Source organism: Acipenser ruthenus, chromosome 9 (assembly GCF_902713425.1).
Source record: "Acipenser ruthenus chromosome 9, fAciRut3.2 maternal haplotype, whole genome shotgun sequence".
Lineage (NCBI taxonomy): Eukaryota > Metazoa > Chordata > Actinopteri > Acipenseriformes > Acipenseridae > Acipenser > Acipenser ruthenus.
The window spans coordinates 35430186-35456583 of record NC_081197.1 but is presented as its reverse complement, the minus strand read 5'-3'; the positions used below and the strand labels follow the sequence as shown (position 1 = coordinate 35456583).

At 36.1% G+C, this 26398-nt stretch overlaps 2 long non-coding RNA genes across 2 annotated transcripts in view; one reads left to right on the top strand and one right to left on the bottom strand.

Annotated features, from left to right (window-relative positions):
* Positions 1 to 687: 687 nt before the first annotated feature.
* Positions 688 to 26109, bottom strand: LOC131737917 (uncharacterized). Its single transcript, XR_009329484.1, has 4 exons — positions 26042 to 26109; positions 11742 to 11974; positions 9400 to 9567; positions 688 to 759 (listed from the first exon to the last, which is right to left on the bottom strand). It is a non-coding gene; the product is annotated as an uncharacterized LOC131737917 (long non-coding RNA).
* The window catches only part of LOC117405279 (uncharacterized), a 96026-nt gene continuing 80091 nt past the window's right edge, over positions 10464 to 26398 (top strand). The window contains exon 1 of the long non-coding RNA XR_004544844.3: positions 10464 to 10806. This is a non-coding gene — a long non-coding RNA (uncharacterized LOC117405279). The remainder of the gene's footprint in view (positions 10807 to 26398) is intronic.

Below are 26398 nucleotides of genomic sequence, written 5' to 3'. Positions count from 1 at the left end.
CACTACCTGCATGCCCACATGTTCCTATTACCTAGTGGCTATACTGTATGTATCTCCCCTAGGAAGGCAATGGTAGCCTATCTTTTATTTTAAGCAACAGGAAGTAAAGCCAGCTATTTTTATGATATACAGCAATTATATATACATAACCAATTTTAAAATAGACATTTTAACTTCAATACAGTCATAGTTGAACATATTATCACAGTATAACAAAATAATGGATGTGCAGCTACTGTACATATTATTGTTATTTATTTGTTTATTTATGTATTTATTTGACAGATGCCTTTATCCAAGGCGACTTACAGATGTTACAGGGCAGTACAGGGTTATGAGTGCGTCCTAACTTTTGGACATGCCTATAAAATAAATAGACCTGCCTATTGTCTCCTTCATGCATGTGACAGTGTGTGCCCTCAACAGTTTAACAAAACCAAGCATGCTAATTTTGTTTTCCCTTCGAAAAAAAAGAAAGGTTAATAAATGCCCTTCTTACAAACTGTAAATGCTTTACTGATGTCAGTTTTTTAGTGTAGTGTAGTCCATGTATTTTCTAAATTGCCACCATGCCTTGTTAACAATCTCTTGAATGGCAGGTATTTGTGTAAACCTGTTAATTTGCCTGAAGTACTCCGGATGGAAACAGGAACAGTCAGAGAGGTTTTCCCATGAACACTCAATGGTGTTATGTGTCCTGTTCCCAGAGCTCCCGGCTCTCTTTGAGGACAGCACTGGAAATGCGTTCATTCAGATGAGCTGAAATCAATCATATAATGAGCGATACTAAATTATCCTCATCTTCGAAGGGACTGAATAAATCATTGTATCTGTGACAGGGTATGTGCGCCGCAGATGGACCAGAGAAGCTGTGTGGCAAGACTTTGATAGCTGTGGTTGTGATAGTGGCAATTTAGCAATGAATGTATCATTGTGCTTTGGCCAATTCACCAAGTGACACCTGTTGAAACTAAAACTGTGCAGAAAAAAATCTAAATCTAATAGCGGGGATGAAACAAAAGCTGCAGCTATCAAAGCAGAATACAACCTAGTCCTGATGGATGAACCCCCTGCTTGGAGAAAGCTTACCTGGAAGCAACAGGAAACCGATAAGCCCCTTTCTCCTCTGTGACATACCTAGACTAAACTCAGGTCAATTGGGTTCTTTACACATGCCTGTAGAAGGTGATGGGTGCAAGGGAAAGTCTGCCCCTGGAATTGACTAGGTTCCCTGGGAGTATTAAAAATGTATGTGCTTTATTCATTATTAATTTTTTCTTTTTTTTATAAATCTCCTTATTAATAAGCTGTTGCTGGAACAAGATACAGTTACTTCCATTACTGATATAAGAGGCCTGCCAAGTTAATAGGTTATTTCTGTTATCAGTTTTCAATGTAAACGCACAATAGCTTGAGAAATCAGTTATCATTCTATGAGACGAAGAGGATAATAGGCAGTCTAAATCTACATACAAACAAAATTAACATTTTTCAAGCTTTTTTTTCCAGCTCTATGCTGGAAAGCATGACAAACTATAACACAAAACTGTGAGCAAACCAATTCTTTACCGTTGTTGAAACGGCCAGCCAGAGAGGCACTGGATGCTTATGCTACACATTTCTTCACTTAAGCCTGACTGTGCCGATGCAGCAACATTGGGTACCAGTGTTCCCATTCGTAGGCTTTTTTGTGTGGATCAGTAGTGACATGCTTTGATACTACAGCACTATTTTTAAGGAGTTCACATTGCAGTAAATTCCGAAAAGAATATACTTGACTTTTAACATTTGTTTCCATTACAACTCTCGCTTATTCAGGGGAGATTTAATCTGTACTGGGCTGCATTATAATCTGCATTACATTTTTTTTGTATTTCTAAATTGACAATGAAACTTTTAAAGGATCGGTGGTATACATATGCATTTGGTTACACCGCATAGGCTTTAAATACATCGAAAGAACATGACTGTATCAGCCACGGGAAGCCAACTCCAGTCATTATTAGTGTAAAACTGTTTGTTTTATTTATTTATTTATTTATTTTTAATTTAATCACTTGGTGAAAAGGGCCGATAATGCTTCACAGAAAAAAAACTGTTGTTTCCTCTTGATATTCATGAACATCAAACCTTTATGTCTAACATAAAAATACATAAATCTTTATGAATTAGGCCCATGCTGGGGTAAATGTAACACAAAAAGTGTTGCTGCTATAGAAACCAAAAAAGCTATACATCAAGAAGTATTGTGTGTACCTGTGGCTACCTTTATAAAAGTATAGCATAGTAAAAGCATAGCAGTGTAATAAAGCATGGTGGAAGCATGCTGAAGCATAGGGAAGCACTGTAAAGAATAGCGATGGATGGTAAAGCATATTAATAAACATGACAAACCAGGGTAAACTATGGTAAATGCATATTATAAACATGGGAAAAACATGAAACTACAAAAATACAGTGGTAATCTTTTATAAGGGTATGCTGTATTTTTCAGTTTCATACCCTCAATGATTAAAGCCCTCCTTGTGATGAATAGTGGCCATTTTCGACAGCGCATAAAAATAACTACAGACTCCAGCTGCTGCACCTTCTACGTGATGGTAGTCAATAAATCTTGTTGCTCAATCTGTTGGGGCTTGACAAGTTTCTTTGCACTGCAGTAAAGTTTCTTCTTCCACAACAGCAGCAGCACAAAGTGACCACTGTGCATGCAGAGTTTATTTAGACATGTATTATGTTATTAGGTATCAGCTATGTATACAGGTAATGATCCACTAAGGTTAAAAGCATCTTGTTGACAGGACATGGTATGGCTAAAGGACAAACAAAATGTCGAACAGGAGTACTTCCAGTAAGCCTGTTCATTGTTAATATTGTATTGAGTTACGGAGCCTTAGAAATGGGCACTCATCCAGTGTTAACCCCTAGATGCAAAGTCTGTATAGTGTAGTATAGTGCTGCCTCCAAACTCCATAATGCTAATCAGATGGCAGGTTATTCTGATGTGTGTGAACAAGTTTCAGTAATCAACAGGACAAGCAGGAACTTTAGACTACACGTCTGCCATTCTGCTACAAAGAAGGAGGACACTTGCAGGAAGTGTTTCTTAGATGTGACACCTAACATTATGTGCATGTATGAAAATGGATTCCAAAACCTTAATTTCCATACTGGAATAACAGAGAACGCATTAATTTACGTGCACACTAATTTGCTAATTTACATACCATAGCGTGCACACTACATGTATTGTGAGTGATAATTTAGCCCCAGCAGTCCAGGCATATCTTTTGGTCAGGGGCTTATTGTAAAAGGTGGAGGTGGCTTACATTGACCGAAAATGAGTAATCAACAGATGCAGCCCTCCTCAGGGGACAGGCAGAGGCAACAACAAACTAAAACTGCATGCAGAGGAGTTAGAAATTCTAGTGGAAGAGGTTGTTTTAAATTATAATAAAAATCAGGCAATATGGGCAGCCATACAACAAAAGGTCAATGCCCTGGGTCACAGTCAAAAAGCCATAGACATGTTTAAAAAAAATGGACTGAGCGGATAAGAAAAACTAACGAGATGATTGCTCAGAACCGGTCTGCAGCAACACGCACAGGAGGAGGACAATCTGGACAGGTGGAACTGACTAGCCTGGAAAAGAAAATTGAGAACATCTTCTCCCCAAAACAACTAGAAGGTGTGCAGGGTGTCACTGACACCACGAGACTTAAAGATGATGCTCAACCAGGTAAGTTACAAATGACACAAACCACTTCATTGCTTTTATAAAGTGCATTTCATAATTATGCAACATACAATACAATTGGTCTTTATATAGCGCCTTTCACAACAGAGTTATCACAAAGCGCTGTACAATCAAGAATAAGCTTAATCGAAAAGGAACATTTTTAACCTACTTTAAAGATCAGAAAAACTTCAGTAAAACTGTAATCTGATTTAAGAATTGAAATTTGTACCAATGTAATGGACTATAAAATAAAATCTAAGAAATTATAATATTATAAATTATAATATTCACGCTTAATATAACCTGTTATTTACAGGTAATATTCACTGCTCTATATTAAAACTTTAATGCAAGTAAATGCTGAATTACGTGAAGCAAACAGACTCGTTTCGCGTTTTCGATGTGGAACAGGTTTTAGCCATTTTGCTAAATTTTGTTCGTTTTTCAAACACAAAGTTTCAAATTGTAAAGACGAAATCTTCCGTTTCAAATTCATAGCTCATTCATTTTCTAGAATGCTTTGGATCCTACCCGTGCGGCCTCTGTATGTGAGTAATGCCTCCATGGTGCCAGATAGATTTCAGCCCAGAAAAACAGGTTTAACTTTAAATAGTGCACCTATCAGTGGTTAAAGCCTGGTTTCCAAACAAACTAATTACCTCTCACTTTAAGGTGCACACTACGATTATCACACTTTAGTAAATACGGTGTGAATGAAGCTCATCTCATTATTCAGAGCGGGGATGCCTCATTTAAACACATATTCATTCTGATTACCATAGTGTGGCACAATAAAATCAGTGTGCACCATAATATGCCCACTATTTCGTGCAATAATGAATACAATTACAATACGGAAATCATGAACGTGCAGACTAATTGCAATTATGGTGCACCATAATGTTTAGTGCCCTTTCGTAAATGAGGCCCAATTGTGTGGAACAAGTTTACTGTTCGTTTAGTAAGATGAACCATTGTTGCTTTTGTTTTTCACACTTGGGAGACAGAGTGCCCTTGCCAGGGTGCTCTACTTCGAGAAATGTCCCATGTGTGCTGTTGCCCCAATTCAAGAGTGAACAGGGCCCACCTGGGATTTGATTTCATTGAGCAGATTCATTATATCAAGATGTTTAATCCAAAATGAAAATTTGACAATAAAACCCGTAATGTTACAAACCTTACGTTAGTACCGAGCAAAACAGGAGGTTCATTCCAGTTCTAAAAAAAGTGTGTTAGCAGTATTGTACCAGTGCTTTTACCTTTTTTATTTTAGTTTTGCTCATTACAAAAAGGTTAAACATGTATTTTTTTCTCTTAGTACAGTACTTGTCAGTTAGCTTACCAGGCACACTACAGTAGCTAGTAGCACTGACTGAATCACCCCGTCCCTCCTTTACTGTTACCATCCCATTGTGTTTGTCTAGCTGATCTATGCCCTTTTGTTGCTCTTTCAAAGCATGACCCGACAGTCATTATTTTCTCTTTTATCTTCTTCTTTATTCCTTTGATTAGACTAGTCAGGTTTGACATTAGGTTTCCCAGAGATCCTATCCATTACGCTGTCAGCAAGGCCGCAGCCATTGCTCGAGGTGGAGTGTCAACAGAAGGTGAGGCACAAAATCAGCAGCAATCTACAGCTAATTACCCTGCCTTGAAGTTAATTAAATACATGTTAGGAGCAGCAGGGAAGAAACCTAATTAAACTTGTCTAATACTTGTACTCTGGCACACAGAATTTCTATTGGGTCTAAATAAATGTGTAAGGAGTAATACATAGGTGTCACATTACAGTGCTGGGACATTTTAAATTTAATGGCACGTTTTGTTTTCATTGTTACAGTGAAATTTTAGAGATAGCTCTTAAAGGGGGGGGGGGGGGGGAATACATATGCTTACTTATTTTTGTAAGAAATACATTTAAGAATTATAAACGTTATTGATTACTTACTCATCTACACACAGCTTAATATTTTTTTCCTAGAGCATGTCCTGTTACAATAAAATAGTACTTCCAAGAATATGAGACAAGAAAGCGGCACTGCATTAGTTGTAATATTTACTAGAATGCACTATTTTAACAAGCATACTGTTTCTAACATAACATTTAACAAAATAAAAGGTTATTTTATTGTAATGGTTGCTGTACTTATATAAAAAGTACCTTACATTTTTTTTTTTTGTGCATCAATGTGTTTTTTCATTTTTAAATGGAAATTTCAAGATAAAAAGACACACTGGCCTATTGGATGTACATAGGTTAATAGATTTTAAGAGCTGTAGTCTAAAAACAAAAATCCATTATGACTTTTTTGTTGTTTTGTTTGATCTTCTATTGTGCTTTGTAAAGCTATTACTTAGGATTTTAAATGGGTTAGCAGACTGGTGCCTGTGCACACATACCCAGATTTCCTGTTGATTTTCAGAAAACTAATATAACTCCTTGAATTGCTTTTAGTCTTTTAGGAATGAAGCTGTTGAAGTCCCATACAGTGTGGTTACATGCACATCAGAATTCAGTTTTCTGAATAGACTTCCAGGTCTTGTAAAAACTGTTTTTCCGAGTCATGAGCGTTCGCTTTAGAGCCATATGGCTTGGTCTGTCTTTCTCAAGTTCTAAGTATAACCATTACGGTGCTTTATATTTGTAATCACTAATTAAGGGTTTCAAATAAGAAACATTTAATTTGGATCCCCTAATTAGGCTCAGATGGTTATATTTTGTACCCATTATTTAGAACCCTCTTGCTCATTGAAAACGATTCAGCATCATCAGCTTCCAGCCCTAGAGGGCTTCTATCAGAAAGGCAGTCCAACCCACCAACTCTCCCAGTCGGTCATTAATGGCAAGGAAATGTCCTAGGCCTCAATCAATAGTGCCTAACTATAGAAGAATCATTCTGTGAGAACTGTGACCCGGATGGCTGTAGGGGTGACGTCAGACCCAGAAGAACACAAAGTACTGCAAGTGAAATGATAAATGCGCTGCTTGTGCGTTTATTAAATGAACAAAATAAAAAGGTTTAAAAACAAAACACTTGCACAAAACAAATGGCACGTTGGCCAAACAAACAGACAGAAAAAGAAACAGTGGACAAAACAAACGAACGAACAGATAGAGAACAAGTACCGTGCTTTTTCCACGCCCAATACGTGTAGCACACCAACCCCATGTGCGTGAAACATTCATTCTTTTATACAGCTGTGCCAAGACTCGATTGCTAATCAATCATTCACTTGAATCTCGGCACAGTCTGCACGTGGACTAATGGAGCACTTCCCGTGCCCCCATACAAATACCTATTTTAATCTGCACGTGAAGTGATTGTGCAATCCCCGTGCCTAAATACAATTATACATTTTGCACTCACTTGCACGTACTGATAGACTTCCTGTCACAAGGTGAATAACCTTGTTCCCAGGGTATTATCTTTTGACTAGGTCCCTATGAGTTTAATTACTTATTGATACAGTTTGTAAATTAGTTTAGCAACAGACAGACACTATCTAGCCATTTGAAACCAGATCTCATAATTGTATAGTAACATCACTTACTACTGCTAGCGAGTGGTGCCTTGCATTGACTCTTTTGGGTTTTTAATTAAACATTGTAATCAGTGGTCAAATTCAAATAGCAAACTGGTAGGGGTAAACAAATCCAGTGTTATATTTACTCACATGTTGCTACAACGCTTTTAAAGTTTAGTTTCTGTCATTTGTATTGCTTCAAAGTTTCCAGGGACCTGGTTTCCAAGGTCCCTGGAAGCAACATAAAGAACCTCCTCCCCTCCCAAACCAGTGTGGGCTTTTTCATAAATTAACAATTTAAATTGAATTTAGTTTTTTTCTGAAACAAATAACGTTGTATTTAATGCAGTATTTTTGTATCCTTGCCAACTTGATCTTTGTGACTTAAAACTGTTGAGTATTTCAGTGTTTGGCAGACCCTAACATACAGCGTGCATAATGAAACTATGTAGGCAACACCTTTATCAACAAGTGGTGAAAAAAGCCACAGCATTGTTACCCGCGCACCGCCATCAATTTTCTGTATACCCTTGAAAATAAATACATTAAGATGTCTGTCTAGCTACAGTGGTAATGCAAGAAACTACAGAGAACCCAGTAAAACCCAATAACACCCCCATAATTTTTCTAAAAACTGACTTTAGTTAATTTTACAATATCCATTAAATTGCTCTTAAAGGGTACATAAGGACCTTTTTATGTTATTGTGTTACATGTTCCCGTGTGTTGCTACAACTGTTTATGTAAGGGGTGTGTATTGTTTTATTTATTTATTTATTTATTCATTTTGACCACTTTTTTAAACTTTTAAATTGCATTCCCTGCCTCAAGATGGCTTCCCATGCACCCGCATGGACCGCTCAGAACTACATTTCCCATCATCCTCCTGCTCACATATGTAACTGAGATGGATTTACCAGTTAGCAGTTATTCCTCAAATAATCCCTTGAAGAAAGAGGCCATTATTACAATGGAATTGACAGTATGTCACGCAGTCTAGTAGGGTCATGTGACTGACAGCCCAGCAGACACAACGCCCCTATTCAGCTTTACAGTCAGAACAAGCCAGGGTGTATACATTTAAATAAAATAATAATAATATTCATAAACTCAGAACAAGTCAGGCTGGGGAGCAATAGGGTTAAGTTCTCTTTTTTTATTGCTATTGTTACCAGCTATTACATGTTCTTAAATAAAAGTATACTAATATTAATATTGTAGCAGAATATTTTGTGTGGCCCAGTTGTGTGAAGCAATGGTCAGTTTGAACTTAGTAGCACTGAGCTGGGTCTGTGTGTTTCTGTGCTGAGCTGTCACTGGAACCTAATAGAATAGGGCATGTGACAAGAGGCTTAGTCTGTGAATGTGTTCTGCATTGTTTAGCTTGTTATAGAAAAAAAAAAAAAAAAAGATATGATGTTGGTAAAAAAAAATTGAACTGCTGATGAAGCGCCTCTATTGTGGAACAAAAAAGACTTTTCTGTGGCGTTACCCTAGTTTTAGTCGATAACAAAATGTGCTGATTATTAGCCTGTGCGGCTCTGGAATGTTGGACGAGAAATCTTAACCTGCTACCAGAGCATATACTGCTGAATTTCAGTAGTGTACAATTCTGTCAGTTTTAATAATTGAGCCACAGAAAACAACAACACTTTTCAGTATATAAAAGCACTTTGAGACAAGTGCTGCACATGTGTTCATAGTAAAATTGGACATCTACTTTGCATTGCTTATGATAAAATAAAATGGGGAATCATTTTGTAGTACATTATGTACGATCTCCTGATTAACAAGTTTGCAGATCCCATTCCAAATCATCACATATTCTGTTATGACATCTCTGTGAAGCATCCATCACATTTCTTTGTTTGTATGGGTTGTTACGGTGTTTCTCTTGTGGAGCAGGTAAACCTGAACGTCTGAGTCTCATATAAGGACACTTTTCATTACCTGTCTTTCCTGTTTCTAAGAACTCTGTCATTATCAAACACAGACTGGGTTTGAGCTTTAAACAAACCAAAGCTTGGTTTGTCTGAAGAGGTGAAAAGAGAATAACTTCAGAGTTTCAAGTGAAGGTATCACCACATGCTTAGTTACAACAGGATTTAAAAAGGAAATAATGAAAAATCCATACATGCCTGCAAGCCCAGGAATAGCGATGGCATTATCTGACAGCAGCTGCATTACTCTACGTCCCATCCTCTTGCTCTCCTGCAGTTTTGTTGGTCATTAATAATACACCCATGAAACATCCTTAACAAATAGTTTGCCAAGTTATTTTCCTAAACATCAGTTTAGGTTTCTGTCCGGAAAAAAGAAAAATGTTATAGTATTTTTTGGTTTGAAAAAAAAAAGTCTTTGAATGTTCAAAACCCAACCACACCTCAGCATAGACTGCGGTTTCAGCACGTAAAGACTAATATTTTGTACAGTTTATTTTATTCATGTGAAATGTTTCAACCCACCTTCTGTATAACTAGGCTGACGTACTTGACTGTGGATAACCGTGCAATTTCATTATATTGTAAAAGCATTCCGAGTATCATTCTTAAGCAAAGTGAAATATCAGTAATAGAACAGCAAAATGCTGTTGCTAATAATGGACATAGTATTGTGCCTGTAGACAGTGGCTAGATGGTACATTTACTACTGAAAAAAACAATTATAGCTTAAAAAATGAATAATATTATCCTATGCTGCCTCTTACTTTGTGCCGTACTAATGATACTATTTTTGGATACACGAATGTCTCTGCCATTCATGGTTGATAATAATGATTTGAGTCTTGTTTTAATACGTTAAACTGCATTCTTAGATATTAGTCTATTATACATTATTTACCAAATGTTACATTTCTAGCAGTCTTTTTTTAATTCTAAAATCTCTTATTGTAAAATGCAGCCCAGAACAAAAAACCCTGCTACTATAATAAGGCTAAATTCACTGAATAAAGCATGCCTCTATGCCTGCATGCCAGCTAGCCTCCATTTCCCTTTTTGTTTATACTGGGAATACAATAGGAACTATAGTCTTTCCAATACATCTTTTACAGGAGTATTGTACCCCTGAATGTACAGACAGCACTGGCTGTGTGAATAAGCTCTGTGAATATTGCCAAGACACTGTGCTTTGTTCAGCATTATTCTCCACAATAGATATCACACTTTGGAAGTAATTTTAAAAAGGGAATCAAAATAGTGGTACTTTTAGCCTTTGTTTCTTTTATACCACAGTCCATTCTCTGTCTCTCATTCAGCTGCTTCTATTCTAGTGACAAATTAAATAAACCACTCCATTGCTAAAGAGGCTTGGACAGTCAGGGAGTCACTAGTCTGGCAGAGGGAAGTAGAAAGCAAACATTTACTTGGTTCTGCCAGCAACTTTTTTAGTTTTATAGCTTTAAGCCTATAGAAAAACAAATTTTTAAAAAAAATAAAAAATTGAAAATATGGGAATGGAAAGGGGGGTGAAATATACCTTATTATTTCTCCAGCAGTGGAGGTGAGCCTGGAGCAGTGGGATGATGAAAGAGTCATAACAGGTAATTAACCTACTTTTTTAAGCAAACTTTTCGGTCAGCTTACAGGCCTCTGTAATAAACGCCAATTGATTTTTTTTATATATATATATATATATATATATATATATATATATAATCAGTGTGCAACTGATAGCGATACAGACCAAAAGAGCCTGGTGAGAGAGGGAGTTTATATCCCTGACTAGTGACTTAGGATGGAACTCTCAAAAATGTGACTGTACTGCATAATTGGTGCTGATCGTTAGGTTTTTAAAATATGATCACCAGTTGATCAATGATGTGCTAGTCTGGTGCCTTATTTAAGTTTCTTTTTTTGTAAACTGTACACACCCATATAATTACCAGAGATTGTTTCATCCTTTAGAACATTATTGGACCTTTTTTATTATGTTTATACTTTTTTATTTGTTTGAGAAAATAAATAATATAGTAGAAGTAAATTGCTTTTGTAAATATTACATATTCAGCAAATGATTGCATTTAAAATTGAAAATATAATTCTTCTATTAATTGTATGTGCTGCTTTAAAGCACTAGGCACAAATCTATGCAGCATGTTATCGTTATTTAGAATCTGTAATTTTTTGGTTGGTTACCTACGGCAACTAAAAGTACAATTCGTTCCCAGAAAGTTGAAATGAAATTACAGTGGTTACATTGTTGTTCTTTGTACAGTATTGTCACATTTATGAATATATATATATATATATATATATATATAACATTTTTTTTAATTTTGTTAATGGTTAAATTGTTTTATTTTTATTGATAACTTTTTATTATTATAACCCTTGACTATATTGTATCACATTGTGTGTTGCACTTGAAGAGATTTCAGTGTTCATTTTAATATTTTACAGTAAATGTAAAGTAAAGAAATGTGTCATTTTAACATCGTTCCTCATAGCCGATGTTTAGATTTATAGAAATGCCCACCTAGAGGTTGCTTTCTTTGTATGTTCTGAAGGACTCTTGCAAGCAGTCAGAATTTCTTATGAAAAAAAAAACAAAAACCTTCCAGAAGTAAATGGCAGGTAGGTTGAGATTGCTTTGAAGACTGCAGCCACCCTCCAAGGTGACCTCATTTAAAATGCAAGGCGTCTGGAGTACAGAGTGCAATTCACTGTGATCCAACAGGGATGCCCCCTTTGCTTCTGAGTCAAGGAACACTGCGGGTGGAAGCAGAAAATATTGAATGTGAAGAAGTTTAATCCAGACAATTGGGGTTTCATCTTTTATTACCAAGAAAGACTTGAGATTGCACAGCTGAAATTCCTTTATTTTGTATAAGGGAAATATTCACCATAATTTGCCCCAGGGGAAATCCTGCTGCCTGCCCTCTCATAAATGTCTGTGGGGGCCTTGGGAGAAAGGAGTGGGCTGAGTGGGGAGAGCTGAAGGTCAGGGTTACCCACTGTGGCTTGACTTTTTAGCTAAAGAGCTTTTTATTTCTCTTGTTGCCGTGTCAGATCTAATTTGCTGTGCATTATGCAGCCAGGGTGGGCCTGTGCATGACAGGAGGGGGTTAAATGAGATTACAAGCTTTAGACATTGTCAGCAGCTCCTGCTGACTGGATATGTTAAATGGCAATTTAATAGTCAGCTTTTTTGGGGGGGGTGGGGGATAGTTTTCAGCAGCAGGGATTCAGTTTATTTAATCCTAAATATTGGTTTGATTTTTTTTTTATTGAAAATGTAAGGTCATTAATCCTCATGCAAATTTACCAAATGAGACTAAGAAAAATATTGTCATCATTAGAAAGTTTAATTAACAGATACTGGTATGATACAGTATGTGTTTGTTTTGTGTTTTGTTTAATCGGTTACATTGAGCAAGCATACAGTAAGTGGATGGATGACTGGCTTCTTTGATTGATTTGAAAATGGGTATACACTTTCACAATGGCAGAGGAATTAAATGCACAAATGCAAATGTATTAAAAACAAAGTGGTCCCCCACAACCCCCAAAACACCTAACCAGCTATTATTGGTTCTACTGTACAAGCAGAATCATTGAGAGAACTCATTTTCAGAATAACATCCTGTTATTCATTTTGTTTCATACTGATCAGTCCCCTTGGGTCTGTGGACATTGAAATCCATCATTATGTGACAAAATACGCTATAATAGAAGACATGTCAAAATAATTATTCAGAAGACTTATCTACAATTTAGAGTTTAAATATTTGGTGTATTTTACCAAGCAATTGCGTTATGTTCTGATTTAAATATTACAAGTTGCATTGTACCATATAAAGGGATGCAGATGCAATAGAAATAGACAGCAATTGATTGCTTTAATGGTTTCTGTATAAATTATGCTTTAGATTAAATTAGGAAAGGAAACCTGTTACAGCTTCACCAACCCCCAGTGCTACTGTGGTTGTCCCTATTAATAAGATCTCAGGTTAAAATTCATCCCAGACCCCCCCCCCCCTCAAGAATTAAGCCCAATGAAAAGAGATGGTTGAAAAGATGCTTTGCAGGCAGAAACTGTATTGTCTATTTACAAGTAAAGGGTCAGTGGAGAAAGTTAAGGATTAGGAAATTTAATATCCTGTCAAATTCTCATGATAATGAATCATGGATGGGCTGGCTGGCTGGCTATGTGACAGCAACAATGTTGCTGCACAAGAGATAGCAAATGCTAATTTATGAACAAGAAAATATGCTGCGCTAGCATGTGCCAACTGATTGCACGGAGGTGGTGTTATTATACTCTATGTATATATGTACTGTATATATATTGTGGCAAACCAGGGTAAGCTTTGCTGCTTTCGGGACCTTTCACACTGTCTTTTTGTGTTAAAAGAAGAACCCTCACAGCAGATTAAATGAAAAACAGGATGGTGCCTGTATATTTATTTGTATTTACAAACACAAAACAAAAGCCTAACTCCTTCCAGGAGTGCTAACCTACACTTTGCAAGTCCTTAATTTAAACTGAATGGCTAAGCCGTTTACCAGCGCCCAAGCACTTACACACACGTGTATAAACACAGTACCTTTCCCAATGGTCCCCACAGGTCTCTTCTCAAGCCTTAGCCTCAACACAGATACCTGACATGCCTTACACACCTGTTTAAATACCTACCTGCTAATTACAGGCAGGTGTGCTTAAGTACATCAATTCTGGCTCAATAAAACAAAAAATCAATTAAACCTGTGGCTGTGTAAAACAACCACAAAACAGCCATTCCCCCAGCGTGCAGGGCCTCTGCCCTGTCACAATTTCCTTGAATTATATAGCTAACTTGAGGATATTAACATTTATGTATGTATGACATTGCTATCTTGCTAATAAGATTACATTCAAAACAAAAAGTTCAGATTTAAGATGTGTATTCTGAAAACAGCCGTGCATATTGTGTCACATTCCTTACTAGCAGTGTCATCTGGTATTACACAACTCATTATGATCTACACGAATCCCAACACCATGAAAAACAAATTAGAGAAATCATTACCCAATCCACAGCGCAACTAAAATCAATGAAAAGAATACGTTTGTGATCATGCGAGAGTTTTAGCAATTTGTATACTTTTAATAAATGTACTGTTTCTCTGCGTGTAACAAACAAGATAGTTCATGTGCACTTTTGTTCAAGGCTTTGCACCTCTGTAAGCAGCTGTCACATTTGTACATTATGGTACATTGAATCTGAATGAGGCTCTCCACATCAAAACCCTGCATCCATTATGATATCATCTCCTGCTCTAAGCCGTAATGCTTATTAATTCTGCACCCATACTCACCAACCTTCAGCAAATGTATTCCATCAGCCTAGCATTTAATTTAATTAGTACAGCTGGGCTCTCGTTCTTCTTTCTGTGTCAGAGGTATTGTCAGCACGTTCTGCTATAACGCAATTACTGATTGCTTTTAGATAGCCAGAAATATGATTAGGGTTTTGGGTGACTGTATCATAAGCCTTATTAGTTTTATTTGAAATCTGGAGATAAATAGGAAACTTTTATTTGCCATGTAATGAGATTATGTTTATTAGGCCAAGGCCTCACAACCTTCTGCGGGGATTAGAGTGTTACTGTAGGATTAGACACTGGAACTACACTTCTATGTGCCGAACATCAAAACTATTTGTAAAGCCTTCAGCACATTTTATGTACAGCTGAGTTTTGGGCCTGGGTGTCCTTTATCTTTAAGCTGCCACCACAACTAATTTCAGTTATCAGCGAATAAAAACAAGTAACATATTGACACAAGCGGTTGAAATGTGCTAAAAGAGATATGTTTCACTTTCATGGGTACCATTTTACAATGAAGGCTGGCAATTCAACTCAATTCCTCATAGGTGTCGAATCTGAATACCTGCGTTCTAGTTAGTAACACCATAGGACTAACAGATATCTCAATGGAATTCATAGGCCTTTTTTTTTTTTTTTTAAAGAGTCGTTATTTTCTAGATACCAACATTTTGCACATGTATGTGGATAGGCACGCATTCATGCATATTAACCAAGCTGGTTGCTGAAAAAAGTAGCGTTCTGACAAGCTTTACCGAATTAGTCATTCTTCACAAAGCAGACTGCATACAAACCACCAAACCCTGTTCACTTTTCTCTTACTAAGGCAGAGTGGTTTTATTTTAAACGTGCTTTACCATAACAGTCTCACGGATAACACCATAATATATAGAGGTACTAATAAATGCCATAAAAGACATTTACTGTACTAATGAGTCTAGCAGCAAAATGGTTAACAAGGATACCTAGACATAGCAACCATTATGTTCCTGAGTGCAAAAAGCTCCTGTTATAGATTGACCCAGGGCAACTAGATGACTACATTAAAACATGCTTCATATTAGATCTTCATCTAATACCCATTAGTGTTAGAATCTATTACTTCAATAATGAATGACACAGCCCTAATTATAAATGTACTTAGAACACTGACATTATTAAAGGAAGCGCTTCGGCAACCCATTAACAGTGTTACTCTAAGTGATCCGGCTGTGAACTGTTAAAAACATTACATTCATTATATATCAATCAAAAAAGGTGTTGCAATTAATTGATGAATGGAACAATGCTTGAAATCTGAAATAATTGCCTGGCTCTCAGAAACCACGTTTTGCACTCTTAAAGGTTTTTACTTTGCGAACAGTTAAAGTAAAATCATGATGTGGATTCTGCCTTACTTGACATGTGCTAAAAAGGAGTAGTAAAGATAATTGGGCTTGATACTTTAATTTCAGCCTGACCAGGAGATACTGTTCACTGTACCTCGCACCATTTTATATATCAGATCATTGTTGTTTTTTTAGTTTTGAACAAACTAATAATACATGCCAAATGTTTTCATTTGATTCCTTGTTTATTGTTTTTTGCATTTTTTGGGTGATTTTGTAGACCGAGGTATAGGCTAATAATGGATCACCTAGAAAGTTACTTAACTGTTTAGCCGGGTCAGAATTCAGCATGGGGTGCAATATACCAAATAAATGCAAAAACCACTATAACAACATATTCTTTAGTATGGGGTACAAAATGTAGGTCTATGACATGCAGACATCCTTCTAAAACAATGAATGCAACATACTAACCAAATACCCTATTATTCAGTATGCGTAGCTTTTGATTAAAATGCAGTGGGACTGATCTATCGGCAGGCTCAGATTAACACGAACACCCTGGAGCTGTGAAGCCAGACGTCAGGGAATTCGATTGTAAAACATAATATATATCGCTACTGGGACCAGGATTGAATCCTTTGTCCCAAAACTCTCCCACTGGGGTGAACATGGATTACAACAAGCAATAGCCACCTATCCAAGGAGAGTGCTCAAAAAACAGTCCAGGAAATCCTACCACAGTCATATACTGTATAGTCACAGTGCTATGGACCTGATTTTGAAGCGAGTGCAAAGGCGCATTTTCTCACAGATGTTTCTGTTACTAACAAAACTAACAATTGCCATATTTGTTGCAGGTAGTTACAGCCCATTTATTATTCAGAGGGTTTTTTTTGGTAGCTTTATATATATATATATTTTTTTTTATTTTATTCCTTTCAGTTGTTTTCTTTAAAAAATACAAACTGCTGTAAGCATTAAAAACACTGTATAAAGTAAGTACAAACCATGGGTGTTTGTAAATCACAGGTACAAAATATCCCAAACCTTCCAAAAACACCTTTTTTTCCCCCTTAATTTGAGATGTTCTAAAACATTCCTTTTATTATGTGATAAAATCTGAAACAAAACAAGGTTAGGATGGATCAGGGACTGTATACTGCCCAGTTTGAGAAACCCTGCTCTAAATCATTAAAGGATGCATACCTGTATTTTAAACTGAGTCCTGTAACACAGTATTTACACATAATGTACACATTTTGGATATTTTCAGACATATCGCATTTTATGACAGACTACAACCACTTAATAAGTAAATACCATAGCATGGTCGTAAGTTTTTGTAACATTTTAAATGCATAGTTAGAAATTAAAATGAATATGAACTCACATATTTTTTGCTATTGAATTAAGTAATCAAAATCAATTCATAATGTGTTCCATATGAACAACATTATAACTGGTATTCATAACAGATTCCACTTACCATGAAGGGTGTGCCATAACATTGATTGCATTCTAAAAGCAGAAGCATCATTGTCAATTAACATGTGAATGTAACAAATGTGCTTTTTGTTGTTTGCTGGACATCTAAGTGGCAGGCAGCTTCAGTGCTACAATAGTGTGTGTGACATTAATACAGTCATACAGTTATCGTTAGACAAAATCCTATTATTGTGCATGCAAAAGGTAAGTGAGATTTCTGAATACTCCATTCAAATGCACAGTCAATCCCTTTCATTTTGGAGTCATGCTGCTTAAAATTGTGGCCAACACTGTATTGAGTAAGAGTTTGGAACTATGTGCAAAACACAAATAAACCAAAAAAGGTCACAGAAACAGGTTACTCTTATTGTGTTACATTATGAAGCCAACCCAAATACAAATTACATCTGTGCAGAAACTAAAATTGACATTTGGGTACTTGTATTTGCCTGTCCACCACGTCTGTCCATGACAATGTACTGCTCTTCCTATTTCAAAATATGGGATGAGCATCTGAATCTAGGGGATGGTGCAGAAGTTCTGGCCTCTGATTGGTTGGATGAATGTAGTACATGGCCTTAGAAATGGTAGCCTCATTTAATGCAGCTTTGTATTGGCAAGTTGTTCCACGTTAGGTGAGCAAAGGTCATGGTGACAGAGTGCTCTTTTTTGATTGCCTGAGTAAATAAAGGAGATTTCTTAGAGACGTTGCACACTTGTTACAAGGTGTTATTAGTTACACTGTGAATCAAGACAAAAATGTATGTTTATACAGTGACAGATGAAGCAGTGGGTTAATCTGCTTGGAAATGCCTGTATGTCCTGAGTGGTACAACCAATGGTTTGGATCAGTTCCATATCCATAATGAACCATTTTATATTCAAAGTACCACCCATTTCTCAAGTAATTGAAAGTATCCATATAGCTCACACCTACTGTGTGTTTAAAACAACAATCAATATTGATAATTATAAACAAGCTTCAGTGCTTAAAAATAAATCAGTACGCAACAATCATCTCAGTGGGGTCTTTGTCCTCTTTAGAGGTTTAAGTAGAATAACATATCAATGACAGAGCAATGTGACTTGATATGTGTTTTCATTGTAGGGTAAAAACAAAACCATGTGTAATTACCAACAGACCAGCTACCGATTCTTAAGAGTATTTTAAGTAATAATATTCCCAGTGGGGGACACTGCTGTTGTACCCTTGAGCAAGGTACTTTACCTAGATTGCTCCAGTAAAAACCCAACTGTATAAATGGGTAATTGTATGTAAAAATAATGTGATATCTGTATAATGTGAAATAATGTATAATGTGATATCTTGTAACAATAGTAAGTCGCCCTGGATAAGGGCGTCTGCTAAGAAATAAATAATAATAATAAAATAATAATAATTCATCAACATCAAAATAACTGGTAAATACTAAACTGTTAAAAATACAAGTTAAGACAGAACACTTACATGCAATGAGTAAATGCTATTAAAATCAAATTTTACCTGGCTCACTGCTCACTACTGCCATTTATCCCACGACACTTGTAAAAACGAGATGGTTTACCTTACTGAGTTTCTCCTGGTGAAATATTTCTAATACATACATATGAATACATGAGACAGGATTAAGCTTATGCACAATAGACTTGTCAGCAATTAGTACTGGGAGCTTATACTGCAGAAGGCTGCTGTGAAAAAAGTCTTTGATGAGATGAGCACCTGCAGAGCGCTAACTTGTTTTGATAGCACTGCAGCAGATACTACAACAACTGCAGATGATGCTGCTGGTTTAGAGATTTAGAAACAAGTGAAGCAGCCAGATGTCTGGATTTATTCATTACTGTCCTCCAGTTATTTGTCTTAAGTGAAGACACCCTTAGGCCAGAGAATTAGTCAGGGCATGCAGTGTTGCTCCCATACTTTTAAGCAGACAACTTTGAAATGTAGTAATCAGATGTATGAAATCTGCAATTACATGCTCGTCCTTGATCATCATCCTCACAGGAAGCAGCCTTATAAAAAAATGGATACCAATTTGCACATTGTTAATATCAAAGTGAGTATCCCATGCCGTATAATCAACACAGCCAGAGCATTTCCTAAAGTGTCATATTGCATATACTATGGAGAAAGGAAGCCAGAGAGATAATGTCCACATTAGAAAGGCTTTCAGATAACCACAGTTTGCATACTGTGGCTAATTTTTTTGTATTAGTTTCCAGTTAAAAATAATGTACATATTTGTAATAAAGCATATGAATAAATCATTATAGGCATGTTAAAAAAATGATTTTGATTCTTTAATACATTTAATCATATTACTGCGGTTTCTAGACAGATACACATTCTCCTAACTATTTGAGCTAGAATTCTTAAGGCAGGGTTGAATGAAACCTTTAATGGAAATGTGAGTGAATTCTGCACCTTTTCATCATGGCACCAATAGATGACAGCAGTAACAGTCAAATTCTCTGGGTAAAACCCTAAAGTGTCCTCAGTCAATTCTAGTTATCACCCGTCATTCAGTGAATGGTAAGGTAGCAGATAAAAGTAGTCAGTGAAATGGGTCCATCCTTTTGACACAAAACTAACTACATCTTTCCATCAAAGTGACAGTGCTATACAAATAACCTTTTGTAACCATGGGCAACTGAAAACACCTAGTATGCTTTATAATACATAAATATGGCATGAATACAGTTAAATACAGTAACATTTCAACGGTGGAAGCAAAACTATATATTACAACACCAGCAAATAATAATCTACGTTTTACTGAAGGTGCATGACAGTATTTCAGAGAGTATTCTGCCTTCCGCTGCAGAATAAATTATTATTAGTATGCCATCATCTATACGTATCATCTGTTAGAAATATGAAAGTCCTGTTTCCTCGATGCTATTTCCAGAATCTGTAATATAGTCAACTGCTCTTAACAGCAGCAGATCTAAATACTGTCATTGTTTAGATCATTAAAATAATGTAGGAAAATCAAACATCTAACCGCTCATGTGAGTCTTGAGTGTATGTGTGTCTTTAAAAAAGATTTAAAAACCCAGGTAGGGTCCTGTTTTAATCATTTAAACAATTACAGTACAGTATGTAGATTCAGAGCTATGATCAACCACTGTTTAGGTGGACTGAATAAATCCACTACATGGTATAAGAAAATCAAAGTAATCATTAAAATATCTAACTGTATGTAGCAAAATGAATTAGCAGTGTATTTATATGTACGGTATGTATGTATGTTTGCAATTATAGTATTCATAATTGTTTTGTTTTTTTTACTGAAGAACTACACATTAAAATGAATAATAATGATTCATTTTTTATATCTGAAAATGCAAAGTATTGTACAGTAAAATGCATTTCGGTTTTCCTATTTATATATAAAAACTATATATATATATATATCAGTTTTTGCAAACTCAAACATTGTATTTGCTGTTTTTACTTTAAATAGTGTAAATAAAAATGCAGCCAACAAAGTGAGCAAACATAATAATAATAATAATAATAATAATAATAATAATAATAATAACTACTTTCAACTACTTGATAATAAAAACATATAGGACTTAAATTGTTAAAATGCAGCATCACAAAAAGAAAGCATGCTAGGATCAGTGTTGTTGTTGTTGTTTCTTTAAGAGGCAACCATTTTATATAGACTATTATGATAAAGCATCTTCATTAAACCAATTGAATGTTAAAATAGTGCCTTACTATAAGAAAGTGCTTTTTGGTGTTGTGTCTGATAATAGTCATTAGAGGCTAACCCAGCCTGAAGGGAAATAGTTGATTGAAAAACATCTCCAGTCGCTGGAAAGGCCCCAGATAATCCCCAGATAAAATGTCTAATCATCCTTTTGAAAGACTCCCTCAAGATGCTGATAAAGGAAGATAATCTGACACTGGGCTATCTCTGAGCCATGAATAAGAGCAAAAACAACTTTTTAAATTGGGGAGGGGGCATTTCCCTTGATAAATCATACAAAAGAGCCTGTGTCTATTTTCACTTAGTTATTGATAGGATATATACAATTATGAACACCTCTTTTATGTTAAAAGCTTTAGTTAATGTGCATCAAAGATTCACTGAACAGAAAAATAGTGTTACACCAACAGTACTGTACATACATTTAGGTTCCATACATTAACAGAAATGATAATGCTGTTGTAATTCCATCATCTGTTTAAAAAAAAAAAAAAGTTGTGCGTTTTCAGTTAAATAAACTTTTTTTTTTCTAAAAATCAACAAATTGCACTTCATAAAGCTTTCCATTACAATTACTTGAATTTAGTTAAGATTTTATCCATCCTGATATCAAGAAATGGGGACACTGATGTTGGCCTTGGTACACATGAGCCTGTGTTTCTATACAGATTGGTCGGTCTTACAGCTACTGGACTACTGTACTGTACTGTATATAGGATTTCCAACAGGAATTCTGTAAATAGTATGAGTTAATGTGTTTGAATGAGGCGGTTTAGGCTTATATTTTTGCTGTGTTACATTGGGAGACACTGCGCTTGAATTCCTGATCATTGCTACGAGAGCCTTGGCAAGATAATTGATCCCGTCAGTGCTTCAGTCCCTCCAGTAGGAGAAAGCCACCCAACAAGCTCTACTGCAAACCAGTTGGGCTTGATTCTTACGTTCAAAATTGCATAGAACAAAATTTAGATAAATAAAAAAATGCAGGCAGTAAGAGAGATCTAGGACTCGAGAGTTCATGTTTTTAGACCACCTGTTTTTAATCATGAATGTGCAACCGAATGAAACCACAGGACAGTTTACAACTCCTTTTAAAAAAAAAAACCATGTACCTGCAGGTTACATGAGCTACTTCATATCTTGAACTATTCTGTTGATGTATTTTTAATGTTTATGGAAGATGATCACACTGAAGATTGATTCATTCTGTCTGTTTGATGATCAGGTACACTGGGAGTTGCCTCATGCACACTGCCCTCATACTACTCTGTCAATATGCCTTAATAGAGATTGAGACAATAATCTACTGCCTTTGCTTGTGATATGGGCCCAGAGACATGGCTAGATCATGAACTACACACACCAGAATGGGATGTGGCCACATAAGATCAGAGCAGATAGAAGGGGAAGATTTTGTTTCACACTGGCCTGCGTGTTGAAATCTTGCGACAACCGGCTCAGGAGTAAAAGGAAAAGTTATTATTTTTTTTTAATGGATAGGGAAAACTATATGCTTTCTGGGCTTTATGTTAATGTAGCAACAATAGATTTGACATCTGTTTGTCAGAATGCCTTGTTCTTAACCTTTCTCCCAGTACAATGTGACAAAATGTGACAGCCTGTCAAAGCCAGCTGACTGCCAGCTGTGCACTCTGCTATATGAAAAAAAGATCCTGTAGGAGATAGAGCAGTTACATTATTCACCACAGTGCTATGGTGAAATACAGGTTTTTAACCTAAACATAACAGTAATATAATTTAGACAAGGGAATGCTGTTGTATGACCTGTGCCTTTTGTTTTGAATAACGTTGTTTCTCAATGTTTATTGAGGCTCTATTATTGAAAAACTGCTCTGAATCATGCAGTAGCTTCTATTATCTGCATTTTTTTTTATGTGTGCATTATTACAATGTAAGCACTAGTTGTGACAAAGTTTATTGACATGTTTTTTTTCTTTTAATAAAAGTATGTCAAACTGTCCATACTGAAGAGTGGTCTGTAATACCATATAGCATAAATCTGGATAGCTACAGTACCAACTGCCTAATTTTGAACCACATTAATTATATGCAAATTAATATTATAGAATATGTACAGCAATACTTTTGAAAAGCCTTAGAGATTCTTGTAGAACAGTAGCAGTAACTAAAGACCAGTTAAAAAAAGATGACAAAAAAAAAAAAAAAACATAAAGCAAGATCACCGGACGGTATAGGCTACTGTTGTAAATTTAAATTCTTTCAGACTGTAACTAAGAGAATAAATAATAAGTTAAATGTCCGAATCGGTGAAAAGACAGAGGCAAAAAAAAAAAACCTAATAAAAAAAAGACTGAAAAACAAAGACAAACACAATGCCAGGACCAAAGAGCTGAAAACAGAAGCGTTATAATATAACACCTAGACCAACAGATAGACGTGGATGAGGCATGGGGGAAATTGAACACGTCGGGCCTTTTTATTGTAAGGTATGAGTAAAAAATGAAAGAAAGGTGAGAACAAAAGTGCAACGAGGGTGAGAGTAAACAAGAAAGTTAGGTGGTTAATTAGGACTGAAGAGTAAAAGTGGGATTATTATAAGAAACACACCAGGGGCTGGTTTCTATACATACCAGTACAATGTCGTATCAGGCCTAGTATGACGGCAGGGGCAGAATACCCCATAGAAGTAGCGTTGCTATATAACGTTGCTCCACTATTTGGTCGCAGTATGGTTTCTGATCAAGAAATCATAGTGAACCGCTTGAACAGGAGTGATATGTGACAGACGTCCCAATATTTATACCTTCTCTGTTGAAAGTGGGTACCAGGGTGAAAGGGCCTCCGACTGTTTTTTCGCAATTACACGTTCCACCTTTTCAAGGTATTTAACCTGTCCACTTCTTTTTTTATTTTTAGCTTGAACCCATGTTATGACCTGCTATCATTTATTGTACTTGTAATGTTAAGTCTTTTTCATCCTCTTTGAGGAAAACGTTACACATATGTTACTTCTCACAGTATCTGTAAGCTAGCTGCTAGTAGGCCTATAATGTTTTTTTTTGTTTGTTGCTGTTTCGGCAGATGCCATTACTGATTCATTTTTTAAATGTGCCGCATGTGTTTTAACCTGTTTTGTAATTATTTAGTTAAATGTTAAATTAGACTTATTAACTAAGTCTTTATTGCTCTATGTAACACAATGCTGTGTTTATGGTGCAGTTCCAAACGTGTACATTACATGGGAGTATATCAAATTACATATAGGCCTACAGCATAAATTAGATGGAAAAATTTGTGTTAGGTCACTTAAATGTATAGTTTATGTCTCGTATGTGATTACCGTAATTTTCAACTTCAAGATCATTCAAAATTCATTCCTTGTGTTGCGTGTTTCATGCATTATCAGACAAGGGCTACAATTTACTGGCCTAGTTGTATCTGTCGTATTGAAACACGACACCAACTACAATTTGACTGGAATATAGAAACAGCAGGTGATAACTGGTCAAAAGACCTGTCGTAGTTGAAAGTACGATCTTACAATATAAACGAGCTCCAGGTTAGCTTAAGAGAGTCGAGACGGAGACAGTCCCGGGCTCCACCTCCTTTCTTTGAAGCGTCGCAGCTGCTTTCAAACCGGCAACTGCTCAATTCTATTCAACGTCGAGTGGGAACAAAATAGTGGCTATTTATTAGAATACTTGTTTTGTATTGTTCCGCGCCACACAAAGGGCGTTTCATTATTTAAGAAGGAACCCCTTTCCAGAGAGAAACAATAACTTGAAATTGTCTTTAAAGTCTATCAATAATAAATTTAATTTTCTTTTCTCTCCCATTCAGTGTGTATTGAGTGAGTGCTGGGGTTTGGAGCTGGGCAGTGCTGCCCTCGGCACACTTTCTCGGTAGAGTTTGGTGGGACTGGGTTGACATAAGGCTTTGAAATGCTTGTTGCTTGTTATACAAGAAGCTGCCTAGAAATCTTGAATATGAGGGAAAACGATGACATTCATGATACCAGTCTACAATTTGGGGGAGAATGGAACTCGCTGTATTACTGTAAGTCTTCAACCCTGAAAGAAAAGTCTAGTGCTTTGAGACGTTATAGATGTGTGGTTTCTTTTTTCTTTTTTTTGTTATCGGGTTTTTTTTTTCTTATAGGTTCGATTGAAAATATAAAGATATATTATACAAATACATGTAAATCAATGAGATTGTGAGCCTTGTCAATATGAGGATTTACATTTTAATTTGCGAACATACATTAAATGTAAGATGTATTAGTCAGATAGAACGAGAAGGGTTAATTGTCTCAAATCATTTATGTAAAAATCTAACATCCTTTAAATATATATTTTTTGTATGCGAGTATGCTTGTGAGCATCCAATATAGATTTGCAAGGGTTAATTGATTGTATCTACATTATATTCGTATTTCCATTGTCAGCTGATGCAGTATAAAATTAGTAGCCTATAATCGATCCATATGCGGGTGGATTGAAGATGTTTTATCCATAGATCCAAACGTAGAACTGAGCTGCATCGAGTGCTGTTTAACTAAACGTTGTATATATCGTGTAAGCTAAATAAGAGTTGCTTGTCTGGGCTACTGATGTGTGATTCCATGTTTATTTGCGCATTGTGTAAGTTACAAGTAATGTTTGCTTTTCCGCGTAAATAAATGATTATCCTATGACTCTCTTAATGTGAGTTCGCGTGAAATTTAATTAAATAAAGCATGTGAGATGTCAATAAATCAATATGCAGGGTAACTCTTAATTGCTATAGTTAAAAACAAGTGTCGTTGTGTTGTGTTTGCTGGTGCTTGGGAAACGGCCCCTTGTTAATTTAAAAGGATAATGTCAGTGTTCTGAGTTTCAGCTACATTTAATCAAACACAGTTCCGACTCAGGGAATCGGCTTTCGCTGCAACACTTCTCAAATCAACTTACCCGGGAGGTTAAGTTTCATCACCGGTCGAGGAAGTTCGACTTTTAAATGTTTTCAAACGTTCCTTTCCCGCTGCATGTAGAATTAGTGCTGTGTTTGAAAATGACCTTTGTTCTCTGCATTGCTTGTTTTAGTTGTTTAACACGCTGTTCAGTGCTGGTCATGCAGATTTGTTGCTGAAGAGTCTAAAATGATCCGATACGTTTGTCGATCAACGTGCAATAGGAAGTGAATGTGCCTAGAAATTGATCAAGAGGTACAAGGTGGCTGATTTCCTTATCAGAAGCAGGTGTTTTACCACGATAGCTGTTCGAGTCAATTAACCCATTAAAACCTCTTTTTAAGGCTTCGATTATTTT